A 15,330-nucleotide genomic window follows, 5' to 3' on the forward strand; every position below is an offset into this window, starting at 1 on the left:
CATAAGCTAGTATTTTTGAGGTTTCTTTTGTCTTGAGTTTTAAAAGTAGTTATCTTCATACTTTGTTGCTTTGATTGGCAGGTGCGTGGATTGTACTCTGGGAGAAGGGAGTCTAACCGTTCCTGTGGCTGCTGTCATAAATTACCACACACTTGGTGACTTCAACAATAGAAATCATTTCTCTCAGTTTTGAAGGCTGGAACTCCAAAATCTGGCAGGGTTGCATGCCCTGCGGGAGACCCAGGGGAGAATGTGTTCCTTGTCTCTCCCAGCTTCTGGTGATGCCCTGGACTTCCTGGGCGTGTGGCCACATCTCTCTAATCTTTGCCTCGATCTTCACGTCACCTTACCCTCTTTTGTCTTGGACAAATCTTCCTCTGCCTCCCTCTTATAAGGACACTTCTCATTGGACATAGGGCCCATCTGGATAATCGAGGATGATCTCCTCAGCGCCAAATCCTTAACGTACATCTATAGCGACCCTTTTTTCCAATAAGGTCACCTTCCTAGGTTCTGGGATTAGGACATGTCTTATTGGAAACCACACCATGCAACTTATTACAGAAACCATCCTGCAGCTACCAGTGCACGGAATCTCTTATGTCTCATCTCGTTTTGGTACTGCTATACGTTTTTTGGTATTTTAGATGATGTATAAAATATTACATTTTACACATAGATTTAGAGTTTGGTGAAAGGTATGTTTTCCAAGTAATTTTCTTTGGAAATAACATAGCAGGAGACTGGCCTTGTCATTTTTGCATGTTCTATAAACTAAGTGAAAACACTGACATATGAGTCCTAGTTTTCTCACGCAGAATTCATGGAAACCTAGTGGTGATGTGGTGAAAGTATAGCAACTACCTACTCTAACTGCAGGTGCATCACTACTCTTGGATATATTCTCTCTTGGAAAATAACACCCATCATTTTATTACCAGGTAATGCAGAATAGCATTGTGTACGTCATTCTCAGCAAAGGATATGTGGGGTTTTGATACACGGAAATTGCCTTCAGGATCCTGAAAACAAGCACATTTAGTAACCTTGTAAAATTGCGTTTTATTGTGCTTTGAAATTTTAAAAACTATGCTTGTATTTATTTTGCTTTAGATATGTTGATAAGTAACCATAAGACATCAGTTCCTCTCATTCAACTTTTATAGCTTGGCTATTGTGTTAAGTATGACTCCTGTGAGGGGAAAAACACAGGCACCTAAGAGTGTATCTCTCGTTACATCATGTTTAAAATTTTTTATTGAAAGTTTCACGTGCGGTTATAAGAATTGTTACAGAGAAATACCTTGTATACTTTGTCCAATGTCCCCAAATGGTAATGTTTTATACAAGTAGAACCAGGATATTAACATTGATGTAATCCTCTGATCTTATTCAGGTCCCCAGTTTTATTTGAATATGTGCATAATAAGTTCTGTACAGTATTACCTGCATTGGTTCGTGTATCTACCATTGGATTGAGATCTGGAACATTTTCAACACCAGGAAAAGCTCTTGTGTTGCCTTGTTATAATCACACCCGTGTTCCTCCAGCCCATCCCTTCCCCTCTCCTGGTCCCCACACACCAAAAGAACTGATCTGTTCTCCATTTTTAAAATTTTATCACTTCAAAATGTTATATAAATGGAATTTAAAACCCAAAATAGTATGCAAGTTTTGGGATTGGCTTATTTTACTCAACATAATTTTTTAGAGATACATCCAAGTTGTTCTTTTTATTATTGAGTAATATTCCATGGGATGAATGGACCACAGTTTAACCATTCACTTGTTGAAGAACATCTGTGCTGATTCCAGTTTGGGGATATTATAATTAAGCTACTATGAATATTTGTGAACAGTTTTTTGTGTGAACCTAAGTTTTTATTTTGCTGGGATAAATGCCCAAGAGTGCAATTGCTGGGTATGGTAATTGCGTGTTTACTATTTTAAGAAACTGCCAAACTGTTTTGCAGAGTGGCTGTACTGTATCACATTCCCAGCAATGTATAAGAGATCCAATTTTTTCACATCCTCACCAGCATTTGGTGTTGTCACCACATAGGTATGTCACTAAAACCACAGTGATGTCTCATTGTGGTTTTAATTTGCATTTCTCTGAGGAATGATGATGTTTCATGTCTTGTTGTGGTCCATTAGCCATCTGAATATCCTGTTCAGTGAAATGTCTGTGTTTCCTTCATTTTTTACTTGTACTGTTGTTTTTTTATGGTTTAATTTTAAGAGTTCATTATATATTCTAGTCCTTTGTCAGATAGGTGGTTTCCAAATATTTTCTTTCATTTTGTAGCTTTTCATCCTCATAACAGGGTTTTTAGCAGAACAAAAAGTTTTACGTTTGATGATGTCCAGTTTATCAATATTTCCTTTCGTGGACTGTCCTTTTAGTGTCAGGTCTAAGAAATTTTTGCCTAGGTTGAGAGCTCAAACATTTTCTCATTTTTTTACCTTAAAAGTTTTTTTTTTTTTTATAGTTTTGTACTTAAGTGTTATACATTTTGAGTTAAATTTTGTATAAGGTATGAGGTTTAGATCCAGGGTCTTTTTTATTTTTTTGCCTGTGATTGTCCACTTGCTCTAGCACCATTTGTCCAAAAGGCTGTCCTTCTACTGAATTGCTATTGCACCTTTGTGAAAAAACGAGTTGGGCATATATAGGTAGAAGGTGAGTGCTATCATGCCTGGCTCCCAGGTATATTCGTGTGGGATTATATCTGGGGTCTACTGATCTTTGTATGTATTCCTTTGCCAATACTACAGTCTTAACCATAGCTATATACTAAGTCCTGAAATCTGGAAGACTGATTTCTCCCATTTTATTTTTTTCAAAATTATTTTAGTTAATCTAATTTCTTTTCCTTTCCATATAAACTTTAGAATAATCTTGTCTATATCTACAAATATCTTGCAGGGATTTTTATTGGCGTTATTCTTCTTTAACTGTTTGGTAGAATTCTCTAGTGAAACCATCTGGCCCTGGAAACTTATCTTTTGGGAGTTTTTAAATTAAATATTCATTTTTTAAAATGGTAATAGGGCTATTCAGATTGTCTGTTTCATCTGTGTTGGCTATATGTGGTTTTTGAGGTATTTGCCCATTTCTTCTGAGTTATCAAATCTCTTTTCTTGCTTTTTTTTTTTTTACGGGGAGGGTGGATGGAGTCTTGCTCTTGTGGCCCGGGCTGGAGTGTAATAGCATGATTTCAGCTCACAGCAACTTCCACCTCCCATGTTCAAGTGATTCTCCTGCCTCAGCCTCCCATGTAGCTGGGATTACAGGCACACACCACCATGCCAGGCTAATTTTTGCATTTTTAGTAGAGATGGGTTTTCACCATGTTGGCCAGGCTGGTCTAGAACTCCCGACCTCGTGATCCACCCACCTCGGCCTCCCAAAGTGCTGGGATTACAGGCTTGAGCCACCGTGCCTGGCCTCAAATTTCAGAGTATAAAATTGCCCATGGTATTTGATTGTTATACTAATAATGACTGTAGGCTCTGTAATGATATCCCTTATTTTATTCTTAATATTTTTTGTGTTTCCTTGCTTTTTATTTCTGTCAGTCTTGCTAGAGGTTTATCAATTTTCCTGATTTTTTTCCCCTAAAGAACCAGCCTTTTTTTATTTTATTTTATTTTTTAATTTCTATTTTATACATTTTTTTGAGGCAGAGTCTCACTGTTACCCAGGCTGGAATGCAATGGCGCAGTGTCAGCTCACTGCAACCTCTGCCTCCCAGGTTCAAGTGATTCTCCCACCTCAGCCTCATAAGTAGCTGGGATTATAGGCTTGTGCCATGATGCCCAGCTAATTTTTGTATTTTTAGTAGACATGGGGTTTCACCATATTGGCCAGGCTGATCTCAAACTAATGGCCTCAAGTGATTCACCCACCTCAGCCTCCCAAAGTGCTGGGATTACAGGCATGAGCCACTGTGCCCAGCCTATATTTTATTTTATTATTTATGTGTTTTTTCTCGTAGAAGTAGGGTTTTGCTATGTTGCCCCCAGGCTGGTCTACAACTCCGGTGCTCCAGCAATCTGCTGACTCAGCCTCCCAAAGTGCTGAGATTATAGGCGTGAGCCACTGTGCCCAGCCTATTTGGTTTATTTATTGCTACATTACAAAACTTGATGGCTTAAAACAATAAACATTTGGTCATGTGTGGTGGCTCACACCTGTAATCCCAACACTTTGGGAGGCTGAGGTGGGTGAATCACAAGGTCAGGAGTTCAAGACCAGCCTGGTCAGGGGGCTGAGGCAGCGGAATCGCTTGAACCCAGGAGATGGAGGTTGCAGTGAGCCAATATCGTGACACTGCACTCCAGCCTGGCGACAGAGCAAGACTACATCTCAAAAAAAAAAAAAAAAAAACAAAAAAAACAGACTGGCCAATATGGTGAAACCCCATCTCTACTAAAAATACAAAAATTAGCTGGGCATGGTGGCGCATTCCTGTACTCTCAGCTACTCAGGAGGCTGAGGCAGGAGAATCACTTGAACCGGGACCTGGGAGGTGGAGGTTGCAGTGAGCCGAGATCGCACCACTGCACTCCAGCCTGGGCTACAGAGCAAGACTCCATCTCAAAAGTAAATAAATAAATAGATAAATAAATAATAAACATTTATTATTTCACGAAGTCTCTAAAATAATATTCTTCACAATAATTGAGAATCGAGGTGCAGCTTAGTTCAGGGGATTCTGACTCAGCACCTCTTAATGAAGTTGCAGCCAAGATGTCAGCCAGGACTGTAAGCACCTATACTTAAGTGTCATACATTTCTGAGTTAATTTTTGTATAAGGTGTGAGGTTGAGATTCAGGGTCCATCCAAGGCTAGAGGATCTGCTGTCAGGTTAACTCCAGTACATGGCTGCTGGCAGGAGGCCTCAGTTCTTCCCCACTTAGAACACTCCAGGGTGCTGCTTGAATGCCCTCATGACAGGGCAGCTGGCTTTCCCCATAGCGAGTGATGCAAGAGAGAACAAGGAGGAACCCACAAGGCCATACATGACCAAGTCTGCAGGACATGCCAGCACGTCTGCCTTATTCCGTTTGTTAGAAGTGAGTCACTAATGGCCAGGTGTGGTGGTTCACGCCTGTAATCCCAGGACTTGGGAAGACAGAGGTAGGTGGATCACTTGAGCCTAGGAATTCAAGACCAGTGCCTGAGCAATGAGACCCTGTCTCTTTTTTTTTTTTTTTTTTTTTTTTTGAGACAGAGTCCTGCTCTGTTGCCCAGGCTGGAGTACAGTGGCGCAATCTCAGCTCATTGCAACCTCCCAGGTTCAAGTGATTCTCCTGTCTCAGCCTCCTGAGTAGCTGGGATTACAGGCATGTGCCACCATGACTAGCTAATTTTTTTGTATTTTTAGTGGAGAGGGTTTTGCCATGTTGGCCAGGCCAGGCTGGTCTCAAACTCTTAATCTCAGGTGATCCACCCACCTCGGCCTCTCAAAGTGTTAGGATTACAGGTATGAGTCACCACACCTGGATTTTTAAATTATATATATATTAAAAAAAAAATTTTTAAAGGAAGTATCACTAAGCCCACATTAAAACAGCAGGGAGTGGGGAGTGGGGGTTATAAGCTCAACTTGCTGAAAGGGAGGAGTATCTAAGATTTTGTAGATATATATTTTTTTAAACCAGCATACTGTACATGTGGCTGTGTACAAACAATGTAGTAATACTATTAAAACAAGCATACATGTAACTATAACACAAGATGGGATGTGACAATATAAGAAAGGTAAAAGTGCTATATGTAGATTTCATGAAGAAAATTATTATTTAGCCAAAGGTCAAGCCTATTAGTTCTTCTACAAAACCTACTCAAAACATTAATTTTAATGTAGTTATAGTTTCATTTTGGTTCTATTCTTTTTTTCTCTTATTTATAAGATCATGTTTCAGAAATGTTACAGTATCCTTTAGAAGTCTTTACTGATAATATGTCAGCAAGTTATATATTCACCTTATGTGAAAAATAGCATTTTATAAAAATGTAGCATCATCAGTTCTCCATATGTTTTTTAAAAACACTGAAAATAATATGTTGGGATAATAGTTTCTACATTATCTATACTGAAAGTTTTATTTTTATTTTTTTTTTTTGAGACAGAGTCTCGCTGTATCTCCAGGCTAGAGTGCAGTGGTGCAACCTTGGCTCACTGCAACTTCCATTTTCCGGTTTCAAGCAATTCTGCCTCAGCCTCCCGAGTAGCTGGGACTAGAGGCACGCACCGCCATGGGTGGCTAATTTTTTGTGTTTTTAGTAGAGACAAGGTTTCACCATGTTGGCCAGGATGGTCTCGCTCTCTTGACCTCGTGATCCGCCTGCCTTGGCCTCCCAAAGTGCTAAGATTACAGGAGAGAGCCACTGCACCTGGCAGAAACTTATTTTTAAATTTGTTTCTAGTCAACTTCCTCTGTTACTACTATAAAATGTATCAGGCAGTCTACATTGATAATAGCTAGAAATAGAATTTTCAGCATTTTAGATACGCTTAACATAACTTAAAATATGACTATTCATATGCACCAAATACCGTAGCCTCAAAAATGCACAAAACAAAAATTGATAAAGCTGAAAAGAGACCTAGACAAACCCACAATTATAGCTGGAGATCACAGCACCCTCCTAGCAACTAGATAGAAAATCAGCAAGGAGAAAGAAGATATGAACAACACAATCTAAGAGGATCTAATTCACATCTGTGAAACAGTAACCCAGACCTCAGCAGAAACTTTTTTTTTCCCAAGCACTCATGGAACGTCCACCAAGAAAGACCATATTTGATCTTATTGTGGGTCATAAAACATGTGTCAGAAAATTTAAAAGAACTGTAATCATGTGAGTATGTTCTCTGCCACAATGAAATCAAACTAGGAAACAGTAACAGAAACACAACAGGAAAAATCTTTAAACATCTGGAAAGAAAACAACATTTCTAAGTAATCAATGGGTCAAAGAGAAAGTTTTCTCAAAGAAAATGTAAAAATACACATAATTGAAAATGAAAACATATTCAAAATATGTGGGGTGCAGCCATAGCAGTGGATGAGAGGGAAATGAATAGCACTAACTGCTTACTTTAAAAGTGTAGAGTGGTGTCAAATCAGTAACCTGACTTAACTACCTCAAGAACCTAGAAAAAGAAGAGCAAAATCAGCCCAAAGCAAGCAAAAGAAGGGAGGAATAAAGAGCAGAAATTAATAGAATTTAAAATAGTAAAGCAAAAGAAAAAAGAAAAAAATCAAAAGGCTGGTTCTTGGTTGGGTGTCATGGCAAAGCGCTTCCCTACAAAAAATACGAAAATTAGCCAGGTGTGGTGCTACGTACCTGTGGTCCCAGCTACTCTGGAAGCTGAGGTGGGAAGATTGCTTGAGCCCGGGAGTTTGAGGCTGCAGTGGACCGTGATCACGCCACCATACTCCAGCCTGGGTGACAGAGCAAGACCTTGTCTCAAAAAAATTATATAAATAAGCAAACAAAAATACAGTATATATCATTTTGTAATATATTGCCTTGCATACAGTAAGTGTTGAATAAATATGTACTAATTCCTTCAAAAAATTACTTGAATCAGACATTTATATGTATTCAGACCATTTTCCTTGATCCTATCACTTCTTTTCTTTTGTAGGGCTGATATGTTGACCCCTGGCTCTTTAAGATTTCCGCTGCTCCAATATACCTGAACCTCCCCAGCCTCTTCAGTATGTCTAGAATGAGTGAATGAACTGATCTTTTTTGCTCTCTCTGCTTTTCATTATCCCCTTTTGTCCAGGTCTCCCTTCTCTGTGTGTAAGTCCCTCACAGTTCTAATTTCAAATCAGCAAGTGAATAGAGAAATAGTTATTAACTGAAAGCTTTCTAACTGTAATGTGCCATGTCAGGCATGATGATGAACCAGCTCTATTATGTATAGTACATACAAGACCTTGGCAGACAGAGACCACAAATTCTAATTCGATGCTTCTCAATCATATTTAAGTTACAGTCAAGAAATATATAGGTTGTATTTTTTTATGATAAATGTTACTTCCTCAACAGTCATTTAAAACTAGGGAAGGAGGAAAGGAAGGAAGGAAGGAAGGAAGGAGGAAGGGTAAGAAGGAAGGAAGGGTAGGAAGGAAAGGAGGGGAGGGGAGGGGAGGGAAAAGCGGTGGCTACAGTTTTGACTTTTTAAAAATCTTGAGAATTTACTAATCCTGCTACTCTGACTGGCAAGTTGAGAAACAGTGTCAGGACTTTATAGCCTATACATGACAAAACATCACTAAATCAGACTAATCGAGGACAGAGAAAGATAGAATCATCACAGAGGAAAATTATAGCATATAAAAAAATGCAGCCTTTTAATATTTTTGCTTATACTGTATCTCCAATTAAATGGTAACTAAGTGTTACAAAGTATAGGTCCTGAAGGGTGGGCCTCCTTTTAATGAGTAGTTGAGTCATTTTAATCAGCAGGTTGTTTGTAAACATATGAACAAGTATAAATTATTTTCAGTGGGTTAAATATTTTTGCTGAATTATTTCCCCCTGAATTTCTGCTTGGTAAGCTTTTTGCCATAGCCTAGCCCAACTAAACTGCAGCCTGGTCTAGGTTACATAAGGACACGGGGTTTGAGCTTGAACACTAGCCTTTTACATTTGCTAAGGCCCAGACTTCCAGGCTTGTAGGGAGCTGGCTTCCCCTTGTTGTCAGTCTTATGCAGTCACATTCCACCTTCTTGTGAGTTCTTTTTGCTCGTGGGAAATGCCAATGTCCTATTTTTAGAAGAGCAGCCCTCAAACTGGTACCCTTTGAAAGGACTTTGAAATGCAGGAACTCTTATTCTCGGGTTCATAGTTTGCAATTTCATAGTCACACGTCTACAATACTGTCTCCTAGGGAAGCCTTCCCCAAGTCTCAGTTACACTCCCCTTTTCTGCCCCTCTCTCCTCCTACCTGTGCCCTTAGCCCTTGCTCTCTTCTTTTATTTTGTGTCCTTCTCTGGACTGTAGGTTCTTTGAATACTGAGACCTTCCAGTTATTCTTTCTTCTATCCCAAACACCTGGCATAGGGAGTGGCATCCTATCTAAGCAAACCACTGGGACCCGCTGGATACAGCAGCTTGTCTCTTTCCAGAAGCTGAAGGTGACAACTATCTAGATCCCCTTTGGCCGCATAAAGATGGAGGCTGCCTAGCCTCAGGAGGCAAGTCCTGGGGCAGTGTTGTGGGTGGGAAGGGCAGGGTGGGGTGGGGAGAATCCGTGCTCAGGATTCAGCTCCTGGAGGAACGGGGTGCTCTCTGGAGCATCTCTCTCATGGGAAAGTTTGCTGATCCTGTCTTCCATCGCCCCTTCTTACCGCCCCCTTCGTCTGTCCTCAACTACATTTCTTCCCTCTTACCCAACCTGAAAAAGAGAGGTTTAACTTACTAACAGTCTCTTCAGAGTGTTTAAAAATGATGGACAAACTTAAATGTGAGACTATAAAACTTCTAGAAAAGTCATAAGAGAGAGGACTTAGGACTGGGTGAAGACCTGTTAGACTTGATGCCAGAAACAAGATCCATAAGAGGAAAAAAACTGATAAATTAGAACACATCAAAATCAGCCTTTGCTCTGGAAAAGAGCTGGCTGAAAGAATGAAAAAACAAACTCTAGACAGGGAGAAAATACTGCATTTGCAAACCACATATTCAACAAAGTCCTTGTACATAGATATATAAAGATCTCTCAAAACTCCATAGTTAAAAACATCTGATTAGAAACTGGACAAAAGACACACACAGCTCATCAAAGGGGACATACAGGTGGCAAGTAAGCCCATGAAAAGCTGTACAACATCATTAGCTATTGAAGAAAGGCAAATTATTAATAAAACCATAAGGTATCATTACATACCTATCAGAATGGCTAGAGTGAAAAAATAGTGAAAACATCATATGTTGACAAGGATGCAAAGAAACTGGATCACCCCTAACACTGGTGGTAGGTATGTAAAACCAGACAGCCACACTGGAAAACAGTTCGGTAGTTCCTTTCAAAACTAAAAATGGGGCCAGGTGAGGTGGCTCATGCCTGTAATCCCAGCACTTTGGGAGGCCAAGGTGGGTAGATCACGAAGTCGAGAGGTCAAGACCATCCTGGCCAACATGGTGAAACCACGTCTCTACTAAAATACGAAAATTAGCTGGGCATGGTGGCACGTGCCTGTAGTCCCAGCTACTCAGGAGGCTGAGGCAGGAGAATCACTTGAACCCGGGAGGTGGAGGTTGCAGTGAGCCGAAATCACGCCACTGCACTCTAGCCTGGTGACAGAGTGAGACGCCATCTCAAAAAAAAAAAAAAAAAACTAAACTAAAAATGGATTTACCATGCAACTTATCATTTCAATTCTTAAGTATTTATTCCAGAGAAATGAAGAGTTATTTTCACATGGGGAATTTGTACACGAACATTCATAACAGTTTCATGATTTTTGTATAATTTTTTTTGTTATGTTATTTATTTTTATTTTTAGACACAAGGTCTCTCTCTGTCACCCAAGCTGCATACTACCACATCCTGCTAATTTGGGTTTTGTTTGTTTGTTTGTTTGTTTTTGTTTTTGTTTTTTGAGACGGAGTCTCACTCTGTCACCAGGCTGGAGTGCAGTGGCACAATCACAGCTCACTGCAGCCTCAATCTCCTGGGGTCAGAGGATCCTCCCACCTAAGCCTTGCCAGTAGCTGGGACTACAGGCAATTTTGTGCTATTTTAGGCAGCAGTTCCTTGCTGCATTCAGGATATCAGAGAAATGAATTTGGCTTTGTCAGAATGTTTCCAAACAGTCCAGCGACAGGAAGCCCCACCCTTTGAAAACACACACTCTCGCAACCATATACTTAAGCTGAGCTGGGATTTTGTATGTTTTTTAATGCACCCAGCTTTTGTAAAACTCTGATTTCCATATAATGTGCACTCCTTTATGGAAATATTAATCACATTTAAAATTACACGCATTTAAAATTAGAGCTTTTCATGGAAACACAGTATTAATATATAGTTTTATAGTAATCATTATAAGACCTACAAATAACCACATCCCACATTGGCCTCATAGTCAGAAATAAAAAAGATCTTCAGCTTTTAACGTAGATCACTGAAAGGTATAACTATAAAGGATGTTGGAATTCATCCAGCCCACTTCTGGTCCCAAACAAGCCCCTCTCATCACCCCTCCCCCATTCTGCAGATGAGGAAACTTCTTTCCAGAAGACCTTTTCCAGATTATTTCCATTAGGTTCTTTCTGATGCCTTCACCATATGTGTCCACAGTTTGTTAAGAGAACATTATTTTATTATTAGGTAGAATGATAATGAATCTATTGGCTTTTCCTCAGTTCTTTGTGTTGCCTTTTCAGAAAGACAAAACAGGACAAAACAGGAGCAAGAGAGCAGAAGTGCTCCCCAAAGTGCGGAGTCCCGTGGGGTCCTGGTTTCTGCCGGGTTTTGCTGTACTTTAAGCTCAGCCAGGAGTTTTCATTTGTCCCCTTCAAGTTTAGTTTCACAAATAATGAAGCTCCCACCACTTTTTCTTAGCTTTTAAAGTCCATTCTTTCCGTTCACCATATTTAATTAACTTTTTGTGTCATTAACCTTACTGAATAATGTTAACATTAAAGCCACAGTTCAAAAAGGTATTTGATACATTTACTGAATAGTAGTTTGCTACTGCAAAATAGTATAAAACATCCTCATGCCGGGTGCGGTGGCTCACGCCTGTAATCCCAGCACTTTGGGAGGCCGAGGCAGGTGAATCACCTGATATTGGGAGTTTGAGACCAGCCTAATCAACATAGAGAAACCCCGTCTCTACTAAAAATACAAAAATTAGCCAGGCATGGTGGTGCGTGCCGGTAATCCCAGCTACTTGGGAGGCTGAGACAGGAGAATTGCTTAAACTCGGGAGGTAGAGGTAGTGGTGAGCCAAGATCACACCACTGTACTTCTGCCTGGGCATCAAGAGCAAAACTCCGTCTAAACAATAATAATAATAATAATTTCCATGTAGGCCAGGTGCAGTGGTTCATGCCTATAATCCTAGCATTTTAGGAAGCCAAGGTAGGCAGATCACTTGAGGTCAGGAGTTCAAGACTAGCCTGGCCAACGTGGCCAAATCCCATCTCTACTGAAAATACAAATATTAGCCAGGTGTGGTGGTGTGCACCTGTAATTCCAGTTACTTGGGAGGCTGAGACACAAGAATCGCTTGAACCTGGGAGGCAGAGGTTGCAGTGAGCTGTGAGTGTACCACTGCATTCCAGCCTGGGTGACAGAGCGAGACTCTGTCTCAAGACAACAAAACATTTTCCAAGTAAATAGCTACTATGACAGAGAAATATTTAACTATCTTGAATTTTTCTTTTACGAGTACAATATTTTGTTAATGATACTAAGATTAACTATATAGCCTTTATATTATTATAAATTATGTGATTCTGCTAAATTGATCAGATTAACTTGAGCTTTTTAAGGTGAAAATATTTTGATATTTTCTTTTAGTAAAAAATACCTCTACTAGAAGACCCACATGTACCTCCATGGCTTCTCTATAGAATTTTTGTGTGTGGCACTCTAAATATTCCCTCATTAATCCTTATACCTGGATCCAACATTTGCAAGCAAAAACCATTGGTAAGGAGGAAACATGATTTGTTCTCAGAGTACACAGAGTGGAACCTGCTTTGCTGGAAAGTGTGCCAGCCAAGTTCATGGGTGCTAGGGTGGCCCAGTGTGGCTTTTAGAGGAGGAAATGCTAGGCGGCCTCTCATGGGGATGTGTGCTCTCTCCAGGCACTGGCCACTTGGGTTACAGAATTGTGTCAGGGGAGAAAGGCTGGACCGTCTGCCAGCAATCTCAAAGACTGTTTCTGTAGTGTCTGGTCATAGTTGACGAGAGGCAGAGCCAGACCTTTTCAGTTTTTTATAGAAAAAAGTTCTACATCGTTTATCTTCCCATACCTGCCTCTATCAGTGGAGTAACTACTTGGTTTTAGAGCACTTCATATATACAAAAGGAAGTGGTCTACCTAAGCCTTCTACTGCCTTTAGACAGTTTCCATATATACCATTTTCTAGTGACATGGAATTCCCATTCAGACACCCTTACTGAGTACATGCCATGTCCCTCACAGTGTTAAGAAGCTAAGACAGTCTATGTGTACAGTACTTCTATAGGTTTATCCTTATGTATCAGTCAGTCATTGCCATGTAATGAACCACCTCAGTATTCAGCTTATTAAAAAACAATTATGATTCTGTGGGTTGCCAAATCTGGCTCAGACAGCTAGACTTGCCTGGGCTTACTCTGCAGATGCAGTCAGTCTGTGGCTTGACTGGAGCTGTGTGGTCTAGAATTCCCTCACTCGTTAAGTCTACAGGTTGGCGGACCCTCAGCCAGGGTCTCTCATTTCCTTTCACGTGACCTCTCCAGCAGGCTAGTCTGGGCTTCTCTTCTGTAGTCACAGGGCTCTCAGCAGCACGGGAGGGCAAGCCCCAATGCTCTAGTGCTTTTGCAGACTCTGCTTGTGTCATGTTTACCGTTTAACTAAAGCAGTTCTCACTGCTGACCAGATTCAAGATATGGAAGGAAGGACTCCATCTCCTGATGAGAAGAGCCACAGTGGCACATCCAAACAGGGACAGGAATAATTTATGACAATTATTTACAATCTACTTATTTTAGCTGATGGAAATATTTCAATTTTCATATCATTGTTGATTTGCATGATAAAAAACTCAAATGTACACCAACATTTAAATATACCCCAAAGAAAGATGAAAAATACAATAATCCCTCCATATGCTTGCCTGATTCACCAATTTTCAATATTTTGCTACATTTTCCTCCTCTATTACATATATTTCTCTTTGCCAAAGTATTTAAAAGCAAATCCCAAACATGTCATTTCAACTCTAAATATTTCAATATGTGTCTCCTAAAAAGGGGTCCCTTCCTTATGTAGCCATGATGCCATTGTCACATCTAGGTACCGTCTAACACTCAGTCCTTAATCAGATTTCCCAGTTGTCTTTAAAGTGTCATTTTACAATGAGTAGATTTTTTTGTTGTTGTTGAGGTGGAGTTTCACTCTTGTTGCCAGGCTGGAGTGCAATGGTGCCATCTTGGCTCACAGCAACCTCTGCCTCCCAGGTTCAAGCAATTCTACCTCAGCCTACTGAGTAGCTGGGATTACAGGTGTGCACCACCATGCCCAACTAATTTTTTGTATTTTTAGTAGAGATGGGGTTTTTTCATGTTGGTCAGGCTGGTCTGGAACTCCCAACCTCAGGTGATCCACCTGCCTCAGCCTCCCAAAGTGCTGGGATTACAGGCGTGAGCCACTGCGCCTGGCCTACAGTGAGTAGATATGAAAAGAAATCCACATTAAATCCACAGCAGTCCCATTTTTCTTTTCTTTTTTTTAATTACATTGTTTTAAAAATGGGATCTGTTTTCCTATATAGAACTTCCCATATTTTTCTGTTAAGCTTGCCTTTGGAGTCATTTAACTTGCACCTTCATTTCTTCTATTTCTGCTTATGCACATTAGCCCTGTAGACTGGATTTCATTCAGGTTTCATTTTTTGGCAGGAATCCTTCATAGATAGTACTGTATGCTTCTAATTGCCTCACATGGGAGGCATAAATGTTTGCTTGTCTTGCTTTTAGTGATGTTAAGATTGATCATTTGATCCTTTGATGATCACTGCCTGCATCTATTATTTCATTAAGTGGTACAGGATGATGGTTTCCTATAATTCCTTTCAGATTTATTAAGAAGAACTTTCCTTCAGCAATTAGAGTTTTTTGGCTACCTGAAATAAAGTTCATAGAAAATATATTCTCCCCTATTAATTGACAGCTTACAGAGTAAGGACTTGGTTCCCAAGTTTTATCCGGGGTGTTCTGTAGGTTGCTGTTTGTCTTGGGGGCTCTCTTGCTTTCCTGCTCTTTTTTGTTATTATGAATCAATGGGTTTTAGATATTCAGGGTTTCAGTCAGGTGCCTTCTTTTTCTTTTCTTCCTTTTTTTTTTTCTTTTTTTTTGCAGGATCATATTGTATCACCTTTGGCCAATAAGAGCTGCTTATTGTTGGCTTCTGTATCCTTTGGACTCATTGTTCTTTGAGAACTTCCTTGCTTTCTGGCCCAGAATGTCCCAAGATTATCAGCTGTTCCTGGCTGGAGATTACAATATGGACATTAGGAGTGCTCCTTGCCACTGAGTTTCCATTACTACCAGTCCTTTTCAATGTCCAGAACTAG

The 15,330-nt window shown here is 40.0% G+C and overlaps 1 protein-coding gene across 5 annotated transcripts in view; it reads left to right on the plus strand.

The window, feature by feature from the left end:
* The window catches only part of TJP1 (tight junction protein 1), a 246,987-nt gene that overhangs the window by 106,280 nt on the left and 125,377 nt on the right, over positions 1-15,330 (plus strand). The gene's annotated exons all lie outside the window — the stretch shown is intronic.

This window comes from Aotus nancymaae, unplaced genomic scaffold (assembly GCF_030222135.1).
Source record: "Aotus nancymaae isolate 86718 unplaced genomic scaffold, 86718_ANA_hifiasm-v0.15.2.pri h1tg000014l, whole genome shotgun sequence".
Lineage (NCBI taxonomy): Eukaryota > Metazoa > Chordata > Mammalia > Primates > Aotidae > Aotus > Aotus nancymaae.